Source organism: Petromyzon marinus, chromosome 44 (genome assembly GCF_048934315.1).
Source record: "Petromyzon marinus isolate PM22_M1 ecotype Great Lakes invasive population chromosome 44, UKy_Petmar_22M1.pri1.0, whole genome shotgun sequence".
NCBI classification, from domain to species: domain Eukaryota; kingdom Metazoa; phylum Chordata; class Hyperoartia; order Petromyzontiformes; family Petromyzontidae; genus Petromyzon; species Petromyzon marinus.
In genome coordinates, this window is record NC_133710.1 from 7,866,242 (window position 1) to 7,888,651 (window position 22,410).

Sequence of the window (22,410 nt, forward strand, 5' to 3'; positions counted from 1 at the left end):
GGTCGCGAGCTTAAGAATCAATATCGGGGACACCTCTGATATGATTGTGTTGTTGGCCTGAACTCGAATCCCAGGATTTGAGCAGTGCTGGCCCCACGCTATGATACGGCGGTGACTGTGACCTCCGTTTAAGCCGCCTGACCACCTCGGTGAATCGCCTCCGTAACTGCACGTCACGTTTTGAGTGCTCCTGTCATAGCCAGAAGAAGCAGTAGTTCCGTGGTTAGTTAACTGCACTGTGAAGCGGGCGACCCACATTGGGTTCTCAGCCTTGACTCACCCCGGCGAACGAGTGATATCTGACCTAGTCCTGCCCCCCCCCCCCATTCCCATTTCACCAACCTGCATTGACCACCGTGGTGAAGCATGGTCAAACAAGCCTCATGACTGACACAGCGTCGGGAGGCAGCGGCTTGACAAAGGGGTTATACAATATCACCGCGGAACAGAGGGCATGCTTGGGTGGCATCCATCGGTGGAATTTGTTGCCTTTCCTTCAATTGACGGCGGCCAGACAGATTGCGACCAGCCCACGTTTGACCCCCGCCGGATGGAGTCACAAGGCGGGCGATGAAGAGAGGGTGACAGCGAGCGGAGCGCCGCAAGTGCGCTCTCCGCGGTACGCGCCACGTTACCAGCCACAAGAAGCACTTCCCTGGCGCATAACGCGTCCTTTTTTATTGCAATTTCAACCTTGACGCACTTTTGTAAACGCTCCCCTGGACGTGCTGTTACGCGCGGAAAATTATACGGTACGAGCGCGCCGTCCAATTTATTTGTTCGTCTATTTTTGTATTTTCATACGCGCGGCGGGAGACGGAATAATGGCCTAAATTGTGGAGCGACGCTTTACATTACGGCATATTGGGTCCTTGGGGTAACTTCAACGTTGATCATTTGTGGAGGTCGAAATTCCAGGCAAATTCATTCCACTCGAAGCAAATTTTGCCAACAACAAATCGAGCTAATGGGGTCTCCAATTCACTGCTGACGAAGTCTTGAGGTGCATTAAGGCAGCCTCGTGAGAAGGTGACACAAAAATGTCGTTAGTTTTAAAAGGGACTCACGCGTGCCGAGACACCGTGAACAATGAGCAATCATTAAATGTATGGGCCCGTTGAGTCATGGACGGTTGAAGGTATTCTCAACACCGTGCCTTTTGTGGCAATGGTTTGACCCTACTTCACCACAATGGTCAGTGCAGGTACAAAATCAATTGTTGCTGATGATGTTGGCTATGGCCACTGCGTTTATGTGTGACGGGAAGGGCGCCACCATCGCGATATGTTAACTGCCTTGCCCGGTATACAAGAGGTCGTGGTTTCGATACCCACCCTGACGGACGCCTGTTTATTTGGAGTTTGCATGTTTTCCCCGTGGTCGTGTGGATTTTTCTCTGGGTCCTCCGGTTTTTTCCATCCACATTTAGAAACGTGTGTCTAGATTATTTGGCTGATGTACATTTCCACATGATAATGCGCCAATTTGTTGAGCTATCATTTGTGGCCAGGTCACTTCTGAAAAAGAGCTGTATAGCTCATATGGGCCTCAGCTAGTACAATAAAAATAACATTTCAATTGTTGTAGTTTCGTAGCGCAGTCTGCTAACCTCTGCATCCCCACTTTCCCGTATGTATGTTGAACTTCTTTCACACTGTATATGGTCAACCGTGCTATTACACTGGATTATAATCACAACTATGCTTAACAAGGTTACTTACATATCCGTATGGATTTACGAGCGTCAAGCATCGGTGGGTTTTCTCTGGACACTTAAACATGAAAAAAGAGTTATGACAAAAAAAAAAGAATTCGAAAGAATAATCCCAATGCAGCACCCTACTGAAACATAATCTTGAGGCTCAGTGAGGTCTTACTGGCTAACCTAAGGGGGTTCATGATTATCATCATCATCATCATTATTATCTATATATAATTCTAATCCACCAAGCAACCATCCTAGTTGCTGCATTACTCGGGTGCATCTTAGCTTGCAGCGTGCTTTTAAAACTATTCAACAATTAAACAATGTTTTATTTAACTAGATAAGGCCCACTGAGATATATAGCACTTTTTTCAGAGGCGAGATGGCCACAAATGATAGCGCAACGGAGTGGCGTATGATGTGAAAATGTATAGCAGCCAAATACTCTGAACGCATGACTCTAAATGTGGAGAGACAAACCGGAGGACCCGGAGAAAAATCCACGCGACCACGGGGAGAACATGCAAACTCCGAATACACAGGCATAAGAATTGGGATCGAACCCACGACCTCCTGTATACCAGGCGAGTTAGTTAACATCCCGCTGCCATGGCGCAGTGGTGTGGACAGTGCGCGGCGAACCATGCAATCTGAACCCGACTCCGCAGCGAACATCAGCGGTGAGTGAGAGCTGAAAGTTCACCAACCCACACACTGACGCGGCGTGGTGAAGTATGGTAAAAAAAAAACGCCATGACGAACACGTCTTTGGGAGGCCTTCGTCCAACAATTGGACTGACAACCGGAAGAAACTTGGACCGATGAGCCAACGTTTGAGCCAACGGTTCAAACCCTATGCCAACGTTGGCCCAACGTTGTACGGTTACTGGCAAAGGACTGTAAATAAATTCGTATTAATTATGCTGTCAACGCCATGTCATACCGTACGTGTGTATGATGTCGAACTTATTTCGCACCGTACGTCGTCACACCGTGCTAATCAGAGGCGTGGTGGGAAGAACCACAAACTAAGCACAAAAAGCAGTTCTAAAGAAATGAGTTTTCAATCGAGAGAGAGGAGAAAGGAATGTCATTTGAGAGCATCTCTCTGTGTGAGCAGTAGGCCACGTTTTTCTTTTCAGGGAATGGCCCCCCAAAAAAGACTGTGTCACAGAACCACTTCTGAATTCACTCCAATAGTGGTCTACCTTTTTATGAGTCCTGCAAGTATTTTTTCGTTTGCGTCAGATGGCAATCAAAACAAAACCCTTCAATCGTACTCGCTGGAACGCGCTACGTTTGCTTGCGCAGAGTCACGAACCCTACTTGGAGATGACGTAATAATAACAACACTTTCATTTTTGATTTAAAGCTTTCGTGACTGCAGTAATTCATATTCTTAGCTCTTTCGGTAAAGTCACGTTGAAGGGAAACAATAAAATAATAAAATATATGTAAAACAATAAAAATTCTCACGACGTTTCGACCATAACACAAACGGTCGTCATCAGATGTGAAATGTTTCTTGCCGTTGGTTTTTCACACCTGATGACGACCGTTTGTGTTATGGTCAAAACGTCGTGAGGATTTTCATTGTTTTATATATATATTTTATTATTTTATTGTTTCCCTTCAACGTGACTTTACCGAAAGAGCTAAGAATATAATAACACTTTCATTTTATAGAGCGTCATTCACTCTGCTGTCATCCCATACGAATGCCATGTAAGTAACCTCGTTAAACGTAACCTGTTTTTTTTGTTGACTTTCACGTGCGGTCATCTGTCGGTGGCCGAGCTTTAGCCGCCTTTTAAAGTTCACCACAATTGAAAAGGTAATTTAATCACGGACGGCTGAAACCCAGTTTCGAATCTAGGATGTCAGCAGTGCCGGCTGAGTGTCGGTGATGGTACTATGCCCCAGGCCGCTTGTCCACCTCTAGGTTCACAGTGTTTCAATATAATTTGCCGGATGGCATGCCGTCCGGCGATCTTCTTGCACAGACGATTGTCACGCAGTCAACTCTCGATTATCCCAGCGTAATGGTGAGAAGGGGTTGGGCCAGGATAACACCACCAACAAGAGCAAAACAAAAGCGTGGACGTTGCAAAAATCTACGTGAAACATAGATGATATTCCGCTGAGCTGTAATGGCCAACGCCATTAAAATGAAAACTCAACTTTTTGTTTTACAGGGCAAGGCCCACTGAGCTATATAGCTCTTTTTTCAGAAGCGACCTGGCAACACATGATACCTCAACGAAGTGGCTTATCATGTGGAAATGTATTAGCAGCCAAAAAACCCTGAACGCATGACATTGGTTCTAAATGTGGAGGGAAAAACTGGAGGACCCGGAGAAAAATCCACACGACCACGGGGAGAGAGACACATGCAAACTCCAAATACACAGGCGTCAGGGTCGTGATGGAACCCACGACCTCCTATATACCAGGCGAGATAGTTAACACCAAAACCACGACACCACCGCTGACAAAAGCAAAACAGAGAGACAAAATCCCCAGAAGAGCCTTCAACATACCATGCTATGAATACGACGACCCAAGTTTGATTCCTGCTTACGACCAATAACAGTGGCGAATGTCTGAAATGGTCCTGGGCATCCCCTATAGGTCAACTCAGCCGTAAATGAGTACCTGGTGCAGTATGCAAACATCAGCACTGGGGAGACAAAGGCGGCCAAGTGCGGTGTTGGTTACCGGACACCCCCTTACCCCAATCTGCGCCGGCCTTCACAGGTGCTCGCCAAGAGCACTTGCAAACACAAAGATTCGCTCTTTAGCCTCAACAGACGGTAGGAGCAGGTGCTGTTAGCGAGCACCTATGATGGCAGGAGCGGTACATAAGGTGGCTAGCACCACGCTCGGCCGCCTTTGTCTCCCCAGTGGCGAACTTTACACACCACACGAGATACTCATTTGAGGCTGGGTGTCGACGTAGTGGAGGCCCAGAACCGGTGTTCAGTTTCAGTTTCATTTATTAGGTAAAGCCCTGTGAGCCCTGTAAGCCATGCTGCTTCTTGACTCAGGTGCAACCGCCTTCCATGGTAAATCTTAAAGTGACTACGCGCAACAGAAATATCCAGGAAAAAAAACAGCAAAGTCTTCCAGAAAAAAAAACACCGTATATCATCGCTGTGTGCTAAAAATCCCAGTGGGATGCAAGTCAAACAATAACAACCATGACATAATTTAGATTAAAGTTATCGGGCTAACTCTGTACTTCAACAAACAAACATGGCTAAACCAAACAATCGTCAGCGGCAAAAACTCGGGTCGTCCCAAATGCACGCGCAAAATAAAAAAAAAACCCCACTAAATATTTAATAAGAGATAACACGCACGGTTGTGACAGCGTGCGCAGTAGCCGGAGCAATACAACAGCCGTGTGCCGGCGTCTTCGGGAACACGGGGCAACTCCCCTGAGCTCCCTGTGACATTTCCGGAATTACAAAAAGATTTTCCTTCAACCACAAATCGATACCGGGCGGCACCGACTTCCGCTTTCAACACGGTTGAGAAGAAACGAACGGCAAAAGCGAAGCCAAGTTTGTCAAAACCGCTGCTCAGCATCGAATCTGAGTAAGTGCTGTCCAATGAATAGGGGGCGCCACGGTGGCGAGATGTTAGCTATCTCGCCTGGTATACGGGAGGTCGTGGGCTCCATCCCGACCTTGACAATTGCATATTTGGGGTTTGCGTGTCTCTCTCCCCGTGGTCGCGCGGATCTTTTCTCCGGGTTTTCCCTCGAAATTTAGAAATATGCGTTCAGAGTATTTGGCTGCTATGAATTTCCAAGTGATAAGCCACTTCGTTGACCTATCATTTGTGGCCCGGTCGCTTATGAAAAATACCTATATAGTTCAGTGGGCCTTGCTTGGTGAAATAAAAATAGTGTAGTTTAAAAACATCTAAAATTAGGATTTATTTAAGCACGATAATGTTGTATTTTTGAGATTAAACCACGTGCACTTAAATTGTGTCAATCCACTATTAGATGAGAGCCTCTCCATGTCATGTAGATCATGAGAAATTGACCATCAAGGGACAATGTTATAGCAGGGTGAGTGGCAAAGTGTATCCTTTTCTGTGGAGAGTATACAAATAAGCCCACTTGAAAGATTTGTCAGTGGTCCTGTGAAGAAAAAAAATGTCTTCCATAGCTAGTCTCTAACAAATGAAGTGCACCGCTCTGAGATGTCTTTGAATGAATTCTTCATATCACGGCTTGACAAACGCTGAGAGAAAACCCATCGATTGAAATAAATTTTGTGGGAAAATACCCCCCAAAAAGCACAAAAAACCATCAACGATTTCGGTGAAGCATACCACGAGGCTTACTAATGGCACCACTCGGTTGTGAATGGTTTTTGAATACAATTGGAAGTGGGATCCTTACAATTCTTACAATTGGAAGTGAAATACTTTCGAAAAGAAGCGCCTTCTCTTTTCACCGATGCGGATGCAGTGGACCTGCAATTCAGAAGTCGCCAGTTCGACCAGTGGTGCAAGTTTATACTGGTAGGAAAGGTAGTGGACTGGAAGCCCAACCGGAATTAATTCACAGGAGGCAGGGGATTAATTGTGTATGTCTGTGGATGTCTGTCCACGTGTATCCGGACACCCGGATAAAATGGGAGGGGTGGGGCTGGGTGGAGAGGGGAGGGTGGGGAGGGGCTGGGTGGGGACGGGAGGGGCTGGGGAGGGTGGGGAGGGGAGGGTGGGGAGGGGCTGGATGGGGAGGGGCTGGGTGGGGAGGGTGGGGAGGGGCTGGGTGGGGAGGGTGGGGAGGGGAGGGTGGGGAGGGTGGGGAGGGTGGGGCTGGGTGGGGGGTGGGGAGGGTTGGAGAGGTGGGGGGTGGGAGGGGTGGGGCTGGGTGGCGAGGGGCTGGTCACCCCGTGGTGCCCTTATAAAACTCAACGTTTAATCTACTCACGCCGGCTTGTGCCCGCCCTCACAGTCGGGCATATTTGCGGAATACACCACGTGGTGGTGCCGACGTTGACCCTGGCCATTGACCGAGCAACCCAACGTTCCTACCTGCTCCTCCCTCCGCAGGGATGTGTTTAACGCTGCCCACCTCTGTCCACACAGCAGGATAAAAACAATTCTATACATGCACAAACTTTTTGTTTGTTGTTATAATGTTACCATGTAAGGCCCACTGAGTTATACAGCTCTTTTCAGCAGCGACTTGGCCATCATAAATTATACCCCAACGAAGTAGCTTATCATGTGGCAATGTATCGCAGCCAAATACTTTAAATAAGGACACCACAGTTTGGCCATCGGCAGGTCGCGTGGGCTGGAGTAAAGTGTGGGTGTGCTCCCACCTCTTCCAAGACATCTGGACAGCGTGGTAGAACAAACCAAAATACTCGAGAGAGAGAGCAGTGTTCTTCACTAATTTTCACGTACGTAAAATAAAATAAAACAACTAAATTAAATCACGACGTTTCGGAGGCAACACAAGCTTCCGTCTTCAGGTGGCTTATCTCGTTGTCTGTTAAAGGCTCTAACAGATAGGTGGAAATCCTCCTCGTAGAGGTCATTAATTCTAGATTTGAAGCTTTCATGACTGCAGGCATTCATACTCTTTGGTTTTTTCGGTAAAGTCACGTAGGTAATATAAAATAAAATAAAACAACTAAATTAAATCACGATGTTTCGGAGGCAACACAAGCTTCCGTTTTCAGGTCGCTTATCTCGTTGTGATTTAATTTAGTTGTTTTATTTTATTTCACCTACGTGACTTTACCGAAAAAAACAGAGTATGAATCCTTGTAGTCACGAAAGCTTCAAATCTAGAATTAATGACCTCTACGGGGAGGATTTCCACCTATCCGTTAGAGCTTTTAACAGACAACGAGATAAGCCACCTGAAGACGGAAGCTTGTGTTGCTTCTGAAACGTCGTGATTTAATTTAGTTGTTTTATTTTATTTTACCTACGTGACTTTACCAAAAAAAACAAAGAGTATTAATCCTTGCAGTCACGAAAACTTCAAATCTAGGTCTGAAATCGGTTTTAGCTAAAGGGCTAAACTTTGCAGTCACACCTAAACACACCAGTTAATGATATCATTGCCCAAGTAGACGTGGCTCTCAAGGGCCTGGGTCACATCGCTGCAGATGTAATGATATCATTGTCCAAGTAGACGTGGTTCTCAAGGGCCTGGGTCACATCGCTGCAGACGTAGCAAGATCTGAAATCGCTGCAACCCTCAAAAACGCTAAGATGCCAGCTAGCAACCTCAGCAAAGATGAGCGTTTTGAACTATCTAAATTAAAAAAATAGGGATGACATTGTCATCCTCTCAGCCGACAAGGGCAATGCCACTGTTATCATGGATAAAATAGAATATAACAACAAAATTAAGAATTACTCAACGATGGCAGCTATACAAAAATAAAAAGAGATCCCACCAACAGCCTCGTCATACAAACCAACAAAATAATTTCTGATTCAACCGCATTAATTAATCAAACCAAACAGTTTTCGTTGAAACCTTTTGCTGCCAGGCCACCAAGATTATACGGCTTACCAAAAATACATAAAGTAGATACACCCCTTCGTCCCATCGTCTCTACAATCAACTCCCCCACCTACAAACTGGCTCGTTTTATTATTCTTAGTTTTTTCGGTAAAGTCAACGTGACTTTACCGAAAAAACTAAGAATATGAATTACTGCAGTCACGAAAGCTTTAGATCAAAATTTGGCTCGTTTTCTGTCTGAAATCCTGCGGTCTTTCACTGGAAAAACCACCTCTGCGGTACAAAATTCTACTCACCTGGTATCGACAATCAAGGGTATTTCCCTGTCCCCAGATGACCTGCTTTTCAGTTTTGATGTAGTTTCCTTATTTATCAAAGTTCCTGTACCTGACACCATCTCAATCATTGAAGACTTGGTTCATCAAGGACTAAACACTGAGGTACCCCCCCTGGTGAGACACTGCTTTACCAATACATACTTCACTTGGAATGGAACTTTCTACAAACAAACTGAGGGCACCCCAATGGGCTCCCCCCTATCTCCAGTTGTAGCCAACATTTTCGTGGAGAAATTTGAGACTGACGCCATCCAGACTGCCACTCTACGCCCAACCTTATGGAAGAAGTACGTGGATGACACTTTTGTCATCTGGCCACATAGCCGGCCTGCTCTAGATCAATTCTTCGATCACATCAATTCTATACACCCAGCCATCAGATTTACCATGGAAGTCGACAAAGATGGCAAGCTACCTTTTTTGGATGTCCTAATAAAAAAGAGACCTGATGGTTCAATGAGCCACTCTGTCTACAGGAAAGCTACCCATACGGATGCTTACCTGAAACCGGATTCCCACCACCATCCATCCCAGAAGAATTCCCTCATCAAGACTCTGCACCATAGAGCCCAATGCATATCCGACCAGGAACACATACCCAGTGAACTCAAGCACGTACACCAAGCTCTTTAGGCTAATGGTTACTCCGACTACACAATCCACAAATCTATTACTCCAACCATGAAGAAGGACCCTCTTGAGGAGCCTTTCAAAACAATCACTTTACCTTACATTGTGGGGATCACAAAAAAATCTCCAAAATCTTGAATAAACACAAGATCCAGGTCCGTTTCAACACATTACATCAAATCCGTGATCTGGTTCCGTCTGTAAAGATGTGATTCCGGACATACAGTACCCTGGCGTCTACAAACTAAGTTGCCTCTGTGGTAGTAGTTACATTGGAGAAACCAAACGACATGTCTCGGACCGCATTCGTGAACACAAAGCAGACCTAAAACACTTCATCTCACTCCTCCCTTCCCTCTTCGCTCCTCTCTTATCATCTTCACTCCTCTCATTCCCGGACATGGTGACCCACTCGCTCTTGACCTTCCGGCCCAGCACTCCTTCCTCCTTCCTGCCGCTCATCGTGAGCAGTGCCCTCCTGGGGATTTCCGCCGTCCCGGCATCTTGCCCCCGTCTGCCCCTTTTGCACAACTCACTCTGCTCCCCGTTCCCGTGGTGTGCCGTGGGTAAACAGTTTTTGTGCACGAGAACTCTGTCACAAAATAGCAAAGCTCCATTGATGCATTGTGGATTGCCAGCCCGTTCGCTGTTCATGAACTCTTCCTCCTTTCAACAAGCTGCATGCAAGGGCGATCAAAGTGTTGGGGACACTCTCAATCAGAAGGATGTGAAGTTCACATTTCTCTCTCGGAATTGACTTGGCCCATCATCTGGCCACGGTCAATAAAGGAGGTACCACTTAGTGGCAAGTCGATCGCGGTCAATCATGGGTGTCGCGTGGACAGATCGGCTGCTGTTATTAAATCAACGACGGCCCCTTTTCAATCCACTGCTGGATGAAGGCCCGGAGTCAAGAAGTGGCCAAGTGGCTGCTAAAGCAATGAGACGCGGCAGATGTGTGTCTACCACGCAGGACTGAGAGAGCGAGAGAGAGAGAGAGACGGAGACAACTCGTGGGTAGACACCATCTAGCCGTGGAGTGAGCACGGCTGGTGATGGGGATGAGCGTTAACCCAAGGATGCGGCTTGCCAGTTCGTATCGATTCAACCTCTTTGCCTACATTCCGACAACCCTGCACCCCCCATCATTTACCTCCTCGCGGTTTATGCTCTCTGTTGTATTCTCTTTTTGATACGTCGAAGTTTATTTGGTTTTGTTCACGACGGTGATCCCGTTTAGTCAGCTCTCCACCCCACCCCTGATTATTTTACAAGGGGAGCAGAGAACGAGCACGGAGTACAGCAGCTGCAGGGGTCCTTGAGGAATATTTGCACAGCTAACAAGCGAGGTGTGTGACGGTCCGAAAACGAAACACACGCGAGTCAAACAAAAACAATAAGAGTGCAAGTGTAAAGATGACAGGTTAGGTACAGGTGCAAGTAAGCTCTATATTTTAGTCTCACGAAGACAATGATTCCTCCCCCCCCCACCACCACCCCCTCCCCGTATCGCCTGAACTGACCATTGGGGCACGTGCTGTGAGCGAACACCCTGTGAAGACCGCAACGGCACACGAGGGATTGGGTGGCCAGCACCACGCCCGGCCACCTTTGAGGCTGAGTCGACCACCACCACCACCACCAACAACAACAATCCCCATTCGCAACTAAGTGGCGGTTACGTCACCATGGCGTTTGTGCCAGGCTGTGTGCACTTTAAGGCCACGTGAGGCCACGTGAAGTGTCGAACGCCCGCTGGGAGGAGGTCACGGGACAGACCCAGCAGGTGCCATGGGTTGACTGACTGGCCGATGCACCACCTGTGCCCCCAAAACGTGCCAACTTGCTGTGTTTTAGCCGCTTGGCGCTCCGCTCGTTGTTATGAGTCAACCAGTGACATAAAACACACGCAAATGACACTTAGCCCCCCCCCACACCCCTAGATGGGATTAACAACAAAAGACGAATGGATGTAATGAAAGGAGACAGGAGCGTGACAATGATAACAACCTTTGCAGCTAACACTGCAAACTATCATGGGACCTTTTTTTACAATATCAAAGTATGAAAAAATAAGAATAGCTTTTACCATTTCCAGAAATAATGCATGCTCACCACAAGTAAGTGTGGTTAATGCATACTTGATTCCTTGAAAAAGGTAGCTATTTGGTGTTTGAACATTTCAACACTTGTTCTATTGTCAGAAATTGGCAAAACACATTCTTATTTTTTTCAAACACTGGAAAAAACCCCCAGGTGCGAGTGCTTATGTCTCATTCAAATAAGAAGGATTGGGGGGGGGGGACACGCACTGTTCTTGACAATGAGATGCGATTTTTTTGTAATCGCTATCCGCTTGATATAGGACCCACATCCAATAGACAAGGGCCCGGCCCTTGCGTCGAGATTTCTGGCAGATCACCAGCATTGGTTCCAAGCGACCCTGACTCTGCCGATGAGACACTGCATGAAAGGGAGAAAAAAAAACACTGGTGGAGTGTCTGATTTTATTAAGCCAAGCTGCTGAAAAGAGTCACTCCCGCAAGGCTAATGGGAGGTGTACTATATATATTTAAATATATGTTTTGAATGTGCGGGGAGATAGTAATTTGATTTGTGAGCAGCACCATTGTCCAGAGAGACTTGTACAAGTGTTGGTGTCGCCACAGCGTTAGAGGCCCTATCACAGCTTCCGGGACATATATCGGAATGAGGCATATTCTTGCTTACTTATTGTATTTAATACTAATAATACCATTTATATAGCGCTTTTCATCAAGGATCATAACAGCAGCAGACACTCGGCACAAATATAACTGTAGTATTAATACATAAAAAAAACAATTTACTAAATGAACTCAAACTTTAATGAGCGGAAGCGTATGAATAGGTTTTAATAAGACGCATTTAAAACATGTAGACAGACTCGGAGATCCTGATAGCTCACGGAAGAGCGGTCCACAGTTTACACCCCCGCCCCCACCCCTTCATATGAACCAAGCTATACATTTCTCTATGAACGAGGACGAGTAATTTTGATGGCGAAACCTATCTGAAAAGTATGCAAAGACGCGTGGGGAAGATTCGTGCTCAGAATGTATACTTATTAGGAACGGTGCACATCTCTTCAATGCCCCCGCCTCTGTCCACCCATGGGTTGCACCACAGTCGGTCGATCAGCAGGTTGCGTAAGGAGGGGTAAAGCGTGGCCATTTCCTCCTCTTTCTTTTGACTGGCCAATCGAACAAAGACGGCCACCGCATCGCGCGCTTTCAGATGGGGCTTCCGCGGCCGTCTGGAACGCTCTTCCGTCCGATATCAGGGAGCCACTGGGGCTTTGCAGTTTGAAACCTAGGTAAAAAAAACTAGAACTGTTTTTTGTGTTCAGTTTTGTTGTCCTACCCCCGTACCTCCGATTAGCGCCGTTGGCTACGTACGGTGCGAAAGAAGTTCAACGTACACACGTACTTGCAGACACGAAGAAAAACACGTAGATAAAAGAATGAATGCCAATCGGTCAAATCTTTTTTTTTTTACGCGAGCAAAACCGACATGTACATTTATTTCCTCTTGTGAGCGGTGTTGTTGACCAGTGCGCCAACAGCACCGCAATTGTTGTTATTTGTGCTTGTGAAACACTGGCCAACGTTTTGTCTGCCATGTAAAAGGTTCATTTGCAATATTTTCCCAAGTTGTAGCCTCCAAAAAAAATCGAATTTGCACCCGCTTTGCACACCTGTTCATTTCCATCGCTTTGCACGAGTGTTTGACTCTTTACCCTTGATCTAAATCGGTGATAGATGGCACTCGGGTGACCTTGGTGACCCCTTAAGAGCCCACTGAGACCACGAGCCATGTATTTCAAGTCAGACCGTGGCCTTAAATAAGGATGGAGAAAACAGGAAAGAAATTCCAATATTTACAGAACAAACAATAACCCCCCCCCCACCGCCCCACGAAAAAAAATCATTTAAAATTCTAATTCAGGATAGATTACTGATGACCATCACCCACAGTCATTCCACCGCTGGATGATGAAGGCCGCCCTAAACTGCTTCCATGAGCTGATTTCATAGCTCTAAATGAGAGGGAAAAAAACATGTTCCAATGTTGATTTAAAGCTTTCGTGACTACAGGGATTCATATTATTGGTTCTTTCGGTAAAGTCATGTAGAAGGGAAACAATAAAATAATAAATAGCCACTTTTTTCAAATTTTCTTGTTGTGGTTTTCACACCTGATGATGATTGCTTGTGTTTCAGTCGAAACGGCGTGAGAATATTATTGTTTTATATTTGTATTATTTTATTGTTTCCCTTCTACGTGACTTTACCGAAAGAACCAAGAATATGTTCCAATGTGTAACATTTTTTTCTTCCATCATATATATTACCTCAGCTAGCATCAGTGGAGAGTGATATCTGAACCAGTGATATACCCCAGCCCCAAATCACCCCACCCTTTACCAACCCACACTAACCAATGTGGAGAAGTATGGTCAAACAACCTCCATGACCAGCGTCTCGCTTTATTCATCAGTCATATGACAGATATCGATACTCCACATGCTTTTCTTAGTCAGTGTTCAAGTGTTTCTGATCCGTATACTATATTTTTCTGAGCCTCAGGCATTTCTTAAGAATTTTACAAACGTCGAATGTCGTCTTCTTTCATACGGCTGGTATAGAAGCAGAGCAACAACTATAATTTCACATTCAGGTGGTCAAGCCGGATAACCGCGCCAAGAGCAGTGGGAGTGTATCGCTCGGACGTCTCCTTCGTTATTTGTGCATAGGGCATTGCGTTGTTATACGTTGTGCGGTCTGTTCTGGATGACCACAGTCGCACACTGGAGAGTTTTTAATTGTCCATTTGTGCATCAGATATCCGCATCTACTGCCACGGTTTGTGCGGATACGGCTTAGGGCCCACAATGAGCTTCGTTGAAGCTCAAACCCAGGTCTCTTCTGCGTTGGGTCTTTCACATAGCAGCTAAGAAATGCCGATTGAAAGCAACAATTGTTTAATAACAGCGGTGTGATGAAATGAACAAAGTAACACGAGCTGAAACGGGCGGAGTGAAACGATGAGAGACGCATGCTTGGAATGACACTCCAGAGACAGGGGAACACCTCTGGTACGGAGAACACATGCAAGGTAGGGTCCTCATATTGACTGTTGAGAAAAGCAAACGGGGTTTTGGCAGGACACGTCGCCTGTGGGCACGACGGGCGGTGGTCAAGCCTAAACGTGGAGCAGCAGCCAAAGGAGGGAACACACGCCCAGGAGATGGACATCTGTGGAAAAAGAGCTTCATTGCTCGTCAGAATCCTGCAAAATGAATAAATATTCTGATTCTGTAAAAGTGGGTCCGCCACAATTCATTGGCAGTATGCGCGCACTATCAGAGTATTGAGAGCTCGGGGTAAGCATTTACATTATGAGACCTCCTTTGCCAGTAGCAAGATATAGTAATAGGTTTTTACCCTTGCCAGATAAAAGGGTAAAAACCTATTACTATATCTTGCTACTGGCAAAGGAGGTCTCATAATGTAAATGCTTACCCCGAGATCTCAGTACTCTGATAGTGCGCTGTTTTTGAGTTGTACGCCTTTTGGCATCATCTGGTCCAACACCAGTGGAGACTAGGCTCTAAGAAAAGCCGTCTCGGGTGTGGACCAATCAAATTCAAGGACAGTGCCAATATCATTATCAGAGTTGTCTCTTTTGTTTGCATTTTGACTGCTTGTGTTGTGGTTATTGCAAACATGATCCCTTGTATAAAGGTGTCAGTTTTGGTGCCAGATAAAAGGATAAAAACTTATTACTATACCTTGCTACTGGCAAAGGAGGTCTCATATTGTAGAATAACGTAACGGTTTTTTTTTCCCATGAAAAAAATGTAATTCCACTGACAGATCGTGCGCCGCCACGCGATCTCATTGCTCCCACAATGCAGCGGGGAACTAGGCGGGAGGCAAACGAGATGGAGAGTGGTTAACGGGAGTCAAAGGTTGACCGATGCACCGAGCGGATGACGGCTGATGGATGCAGGCGCCGGGTGTGTGAAGGCGCATTCCGCCGCGCGTCTCACCTTGACCCGACGGCGTTCTACGCAACACTGCGTGGGCCGCTTAAGAGGCGAGGACGACACACAACAAGAACAACAACAACAAAACCGTCGCCCGTGATACGTCGCCGTCCGGAGAGAGAAGCGACAAATAAAGTGAAAAAAGAAGACAAACGCGAGCCGCTTGATTGAGCAGCGGTTCTTCTTTTTAGTCTTAACCCAGGGTGCACACTACACGCCACTTGGGATGCGAGATGGCCCTGCTGGGGGTGCGAGACATGGCCAGATCTTTTTTTTAGACGGTAAATAATCGAAACACAAATGCAGCATGCGCACGTAAGTAGCAACTAAATTATTAATATTGCAGTTTTTTTTTTTACGATTGAGAACGAAAGGGTTGCAAGGCTGCAGGAAAGGTCAAGCACCGCTGCCCGAGACGTTTTTCCTGCAGCTCCAATTAGCACCGTTGACGACGTACGGTGAGAAAGAAGTTCAACATACATACAGAGACCCTTTTCACTTATCCGCCATCGTAAAAAAAGAAAAAATGGCATTTTCGATATGATGAATTACACCGTGGTCTTAAGTGCCAGCGTTGGTTTCAGGATGGCTATTATGGCCCACTCTTTGCGCGGCTATTACCCGGGCATTTGTGTGTCAGTCGCGAATATAAACATTTCACGATAAATACCCCCCCCATCGTTACCTTCCCCTGTTTTTTTGGCCACCGAGGATAAACTGGACAACGAGACGGTATGCAAAAAAACAACAACAAATTCAGGGTCTCGGCAGGATGGGTAAGTGCGCTGTTATGCGGGCATGAGGTTTTCAGTGGCACGATGAATTAAACGTGGGTTTCTTTCAAGGGCTTTGTAGAGACGGGCGCTATGCAAATGAACCATGGTTTCGTTTTATTTTGTAACCCGGCCAAAAAACCCAACGAACAAAGTTTTGGAGAGTGCTTGGAGTCATCTGCACATAATAAGCCATTCGTTGAGATCGCCACGTGCATCTGAATACTCATTGCTTCCAATGGCAGGCAATGGTAGAGGTATTTCCGTGGAATATCTAAAACAATGGCATCTCCGCGTAGTGCAGAACATGGCGCGGTTAAGTTCTCTTTGAAACGCCAGCCATCTATACTGCACAACTTCATCATTTACAGCCCTTTGCCAATCCACTGCTGGATGAAGGGTTCCGCTCACCATGTGGTCATGAGGATTGACCATACTTCATCTTGGATTTGAAGCTTTCGTGACTGCAAGGATCCATACTCTTTGGTTCTATTCGGTAAAGTCACGTAGGTAAAAAAAAAATTTAAAAAAATTACGACGTTTCGGCCACAACACAAGCGGCCTTCATCAGGTGAAGGGACCAGCCTGTCTCGAAGCTTAAAGGTCGTAGTCTGAGCTTGGCTCTGTTTCACTCCAGCGCAGTCTTCGAGACAGGCTGGTCCCTTCACCTGATGAAGCCCGCTTGTGTTGTGGCCGAAACGTCGTCATTTTTGTTGTTTTATTTTTTTACCTACGTGACTTTACCGAATGGAACCAAAGAGTATACTTCATCTTGCCGGTCAGTGCATATGTATAAGAAGGGAGCCCATGGCACTGATTCGGATATTACTCGCCATTGATATTAGCCATGACCAGGAATCAAACTCAGGTTTCTAGATTCGTAGTGTGGTGGGTTATTCACCGTGCGACCCACTGCGCCACAGCTGCTCCCAGCATCTCCCGCGACCGTGAGCTACCCATGCAAATATAAAAGCCATGCGCGCGGCAGAGCTGAGCAGACACAATCACGCCCAGTGAGTGTCGCCATTGGATTTACAACGATGCGAACAAGTGCTAAAGGTGTCCGAATGAAAGCTATAGGCGTTGTTTGCGTGCATGTCGAACTTCTTTTGCACCGTACTTAGCCAACCGCGCTCATCGGAGGTGCGGGAAAATCGGAGGTGCGTTCACAATAGCAGTGGAGAAGAAGTCTCTCTCTCTCTCTCTCTAAGCCACCTATCAACGAGACAGACATCTAGCTCTGAAAGCTATTGATGTTGCTGCACAGACTATTGCGTGCTGTGAGCGAGCACCAGTTCAAGGCTATCACAGCGCACTGAGGTGTGGGTGTGGTGAAAATCGCACCCAGACGATTTTTCTTTCCAAGTGCTTATACCCCGCTAGGTACTGTGCCGATTTAAGGCTGAGTTGACCTACAGCGTTCCAGAACAGGTTTAAACAAAACTTGCCGCGTATAATAGCTGCGGCTGAGAATTATTCTCTGTTTGCTTGGTCCCCACACACACACAGACCCCACTTTCCTTCAATGTATGGCGTATTATGAGTAAAACAATTGTAAGTATGTATTATGTTGAACTTCTTTCGCACCGTATGCAGCCAACTGTGCTAATCAGAAGTGCGGGGGGAAGGACAACAAACTAAACACAAAGAGCAGTCCTAGAGAAATGAGTTTTCAATCTAGATTTAAAAGTCCTTAGCTCTAGTTGCTTCAACATAAAGGACTTCACGACCAATCCTTACGTCATTACCATACAAAATGTACAATTACTAATTTATCCAGGATGGTCCTGCTATATTGTTTATTTTATTTCGAATCTTAAAAAAAAAATCAGCCAACTTCTGAGTTGTTTATACAACGAAGTGTGATGAAACTGGAACAGGTGGAGACACCCCACGTGTGTGAGGGAGACGGGCAACGCTGTATCCCACACAGAAGGCGCAGATGGAGATTCTGGCTTTCGCCTGATGATGCTGGTTGTAATTACTGGCGAAACGTCGTACTCGAATGAAAAATGTTGTGACTTTACTCTCCAACACAGCGGCGTGCTGTACTAGTAACGAATTGGCTAGATTTGTTTACGTTGCAACCCTTACTTATTGGCTGTGTCGTTTGGTGGCAGGTTTAACGGCGCATTTATATTTACGCGATCAAACCCAAAAACCTCGATTATGGATGGAGATGAGTCTGAACTTGCTGTACTACCTTCTCCTGGCGAGCCAGGGTGTGGCACCTGCTCGACACCCGTAGGAAGGGGAGTTGTCACAGCAGTAGCGTGACCCACCAACCCTCGCTGCCTCCACCAGCGCTGGATTGCAGAGGATGTGCGCCCCCCCCCCCCCCCATAATGTTTATGCGTTGCACAACCTGCGTCTTCTCAATGTAGCTGCGTCGGCAAATGTCCTGACCTGCACACGAAGCCATGAATGCATAATTCCCGCGCGTGTCATGTGCAGTTATTGTTAATGTCAGGCTATGGCAAAGTGCATTGGATATTTTAATTTGTATTGTTCGTAGATTGCAGGTTCACGAGTTATCGAGTTTTGAGAGGTTACAAGAACCCAGGGGCTTGCTGCCCTGGTGCCTTGTGGGACAGAGTGTGGGTACTCGCCACCACTTCTAAGATGTCTGACCAAAGCGTGGAAGAGTAGGCCAACGCATTCTCTCGAAGGGCCCCTTCGGGATCTCCCTTCAGCGGATGCCCTTCTTCCAGCAGTGGTGTGAAGAAGAAACTTCAGGGTTGCACCGTTACCTTTGTTTTTTTATATACCCACTTTGATTATTTAAAAGGGCCCACTTTGTTTAGAGCGTGAGAGAGAGAGAGAGTATTTAATGGATCCTCCATGGCGCTGCCTACCATAGATAACTGATATGAGTGTAATCGGAGTGTTTCTCCTAGAGATTACCATCTTGACATCTATAAGAAAGGGCAGGCACATTGAGTGACATTGAACTCATTCTCATTGACAGAGTGGTTTGATAAATATCATTTTAAAGGTTCAAGTGGAATAATACAACCTTTAATACTCAACTGAAGCAAACGTATCCATTACATTGCACCCTGCGCGCGAGGACAAGGAGCAGACGCAATTTATGGCCTGCAACCATAACATATATGACAAGTCTGTAATGAGCGAAATGGTCAGGATATATTGCTAATGGAACACCAGACCTTTGTTAAGTAACGCTGTGTTTGCCACTGCCGGGAATCGTATCAATATATAACATTTTGCACGTTTAATTGGTAAGATTTTAGTGGCCACTGCCCACAATGATCCTTGGCAAACAGTTTCATTCTCGATTAATTTATGTTTTCACCAATTGTTTTTTTATATATACCTAGAAGACAGTATTTTAATTGGGGGACATATTAATGACGACTACGTTATTTTTTCTCTGGACAATTTTTACAGCGATGTACACAATCACTGAAAAACAGGTGTAAACGCATAATTGCTACACAAGGGTAACAGGTCAATTAAGGAGATCGCGCGTGTTTAGGTGACATTTAAGCGTTCATTTGTATTCCGAGTATGCATTGGCCTTGCAGGGCGATGATCAGCAGTGTTCTGTGCAACCAGAGTTCATTCGTCAGTGAGTTAACAAGAGCGTACACGGAAGAATATTCCACGCAGTAAAAGGTGAAATTATTAGGGTCATTTTAGAGTCGGTAGTAAAGACGTTTGTCTTCCGCCTAAGTGAGAACAGTTAACAGAGGTATTGCAAACAGAATAACATGGCCAGGCCGTCGAGTTTAATTCATTTCAATTTATCATCTCCAAGCTGGGAAAAAAACTATTTTGCCTTGGAGTGACAGCGCAGCAAGTAGGCTATTGCGCAAACAAGTTATTCCTGTTGTTTCAGTGTTTTTTTATGATTACAATGCCAGGTTTTTCTTTGACATACCGTACATATACGGCCAGAAACATTCATACTATACTCGTATATTAAATGGGCCCAATATCACAATCAAGAATACAAATCATTTTGCCGGGGGTGATGTGGGTGGGGGGGGGGGGGGGGGGTGATGAAACTGCAATGAAATGTTAATTCCACTTAAATGTCAAACACGAATCTCTCGACGTAATGGATAAAGCATCTGATATAGCAGCACCGCTAGGTGGCTGTACCGCCCACTTCTCCCTGCTAATGAACAGCACTTGGCCACTAGACAGCGCTCCACTCGCCCTCGCTAAAAAAACTTCGAACGCATCACGATGAGACCCAGAGTACAATTTTCGCAGTGATTCGTAATAATTCAGAGGTCACTCGGCCTCAATTTGACCTTGACGGAGTCTCTGGAGTTCAACTCTGCCCCGCCTCTTTTCAACGGGCGAATCTTCGTTGGAATAAACTGCTCGGCTCTCGACCACAAAGTAGCTGTCCCTGGTGCTGAAATTAAATTAGCTCTCCGTTCTTCCTGGAGCTACCTCCCGTTGCGCTTCAAATTTCAACATTGCTAATTTAATACGGGTCAGGGGGGAGGGGGTGCTTCTCTGCTGTAAAGTGTTAGTCTGGCTTCGCGAGTCTACATTGGCTTTGTCAACGCAGTAATCCTTTTTGTCATCAAACGTTGGAAGTGTGTGTGCACTCTTGCATTTTTTGTCACGCTTTAGCTGTTATTGGTGTCATTGTCAAGGAGTTCTACGGCTAGCCTGTAGTTTTATTTTCGTCACTCAATCGCTCGCGATGCGACACGCGCAATTATCTACGGTATGTGCCCAGGCTTCACATTACCACGGCGCTGTAGATCCTATTATGGCTACAATTATCATCTCATCCCCTTTACTCTACTGGGCATTCGCTGAGTGGTTCCTTGTTGGACTGCGTGTCGATTGTTCGGGTTGCAACCTGTTTCTACATCTGTTTGAATATGAAAACAAATGTGCGCTATTTCAAGAGATAAAATATAATGAATGGAGCTGTAATTAATTTAAATAAAAAATATATAATATACACGCAAAAAAGTAATACTTTTATAATGAACCTTAACATCTAAAATAACTATCCCAATTAGCGACACAATCGTGTTTCCTCCCCCCCCCCCCCCCCAACTATGATGGAATCCCGTTCAATCACACATGAGACCATTGAATGTAATCTACCATTATCCTATGTGTCGCGTCCCTGAAGCCCGGCTGACAATGCCACTCGCATTCCAGGGTTGTGCATGATGCCAGAGGTCGCGTGTTGCACGCCGAAAATGCGAAGTACGCACAATTATGCGACGCACACTAATCGTGAACGCGACAGAGCAAACAACCGCCTGACGTGGAGCGGCCGATCGAGTGACTGCTACGTGCAGTATGTTATACTGGTAACCGTTGGAGCGGTGGCGCAGCTGGTTAGCGCACCGCCGCGCTGTGAAGCCGGCGGACATGAATTTTGCGATTGCCACCCCACTCGTAACACCAGTGGCGAGTGATACATCTGAGCCGGCCCTTAAGGTCACCACTTCACCATACCATCACTGACCAGCGTGATGGTGAAGTATGGTCAAACACCCCCCCCCCCCCCACTACGTTTGGGGAGGCATTCAATACAGCAGTGGATTGACAAACTAGTCGTGAAACATTATAATTATTATTTACACGAGTAACCGATTACTAGCGGCGTTTCACCCGCTCTCTCTCTCTCTCTCGGATTTAGCGTCACACTCCACAGAGAGGAAACCAATGGGCTCGCTGTTGCTGGGTGTGGAAGGCTATTCGTGTAAATGTCTAGCACGAGACCTCCAAGCAGAGTAGAACTTCAGGCTGAACCCGCTCTACGAGTGAAACCAATCAACCGAATGCGCCTCTCACTGTGAGCAGAAACTCCGCTCTCATTTCTCCCACACATTTGATTTCTGGCCCCGTCCAGACCATCATCGCTCAGTAACTCTGAGTCGGTGTTCGTTAAACACTCCGTAGATTTTGTGTCGGTGGACTATTAGTGACAGAGTGCTACTCAACGCATTGCCCCGCAAGCCTGGCGAACGAGGTCTGACTCAATCATGTGCTATGCACTCCGTCAATGCTGGGTACAATCTGAGCCGGGTCCCAGTCATACCAGGTAAGACCTAATCAGCACTCCCCCCCCGCCCAAAAAAAAACGACTACCTGCTACTGTTACGGCAGCAGCAACTGCAGCAGCGACGAAGTAAACATCAGCATGGCAGGGTAGACAAAGCCGACATGGTGTGCGAGATGCGTATTCGTCACTCGAACAGCGTGGCGTGCCGGCTGAGGTTAATTGAATCGCTCAAACTATCAACAAAAAGTGGGGAGACGTGGGCAGGACGCGGAGTGGAGGCCGAGGAATGAATGAAACGTATCCTAGAGTTAATGGGGAATGAATGAAGCGTCCAGCGAGTAGACGG

At 46.3% G+C, this 22,410-nt stretch overlaps 1 protein-coding gene across 2 annotated transcripts in view; it reads right to left on the minus strand.

Moving 5' to 3' along the window:
• LOC116951983 (glutamate receptor ionotropic, NMDA 3A-like) overlaps positions 1-22,410 on the minus strand; it is an 88,901-nt gene that overhangs the window by 65,031 nt on the left and 1,460 nt on the right. The window lies entirely within an intron of this gene.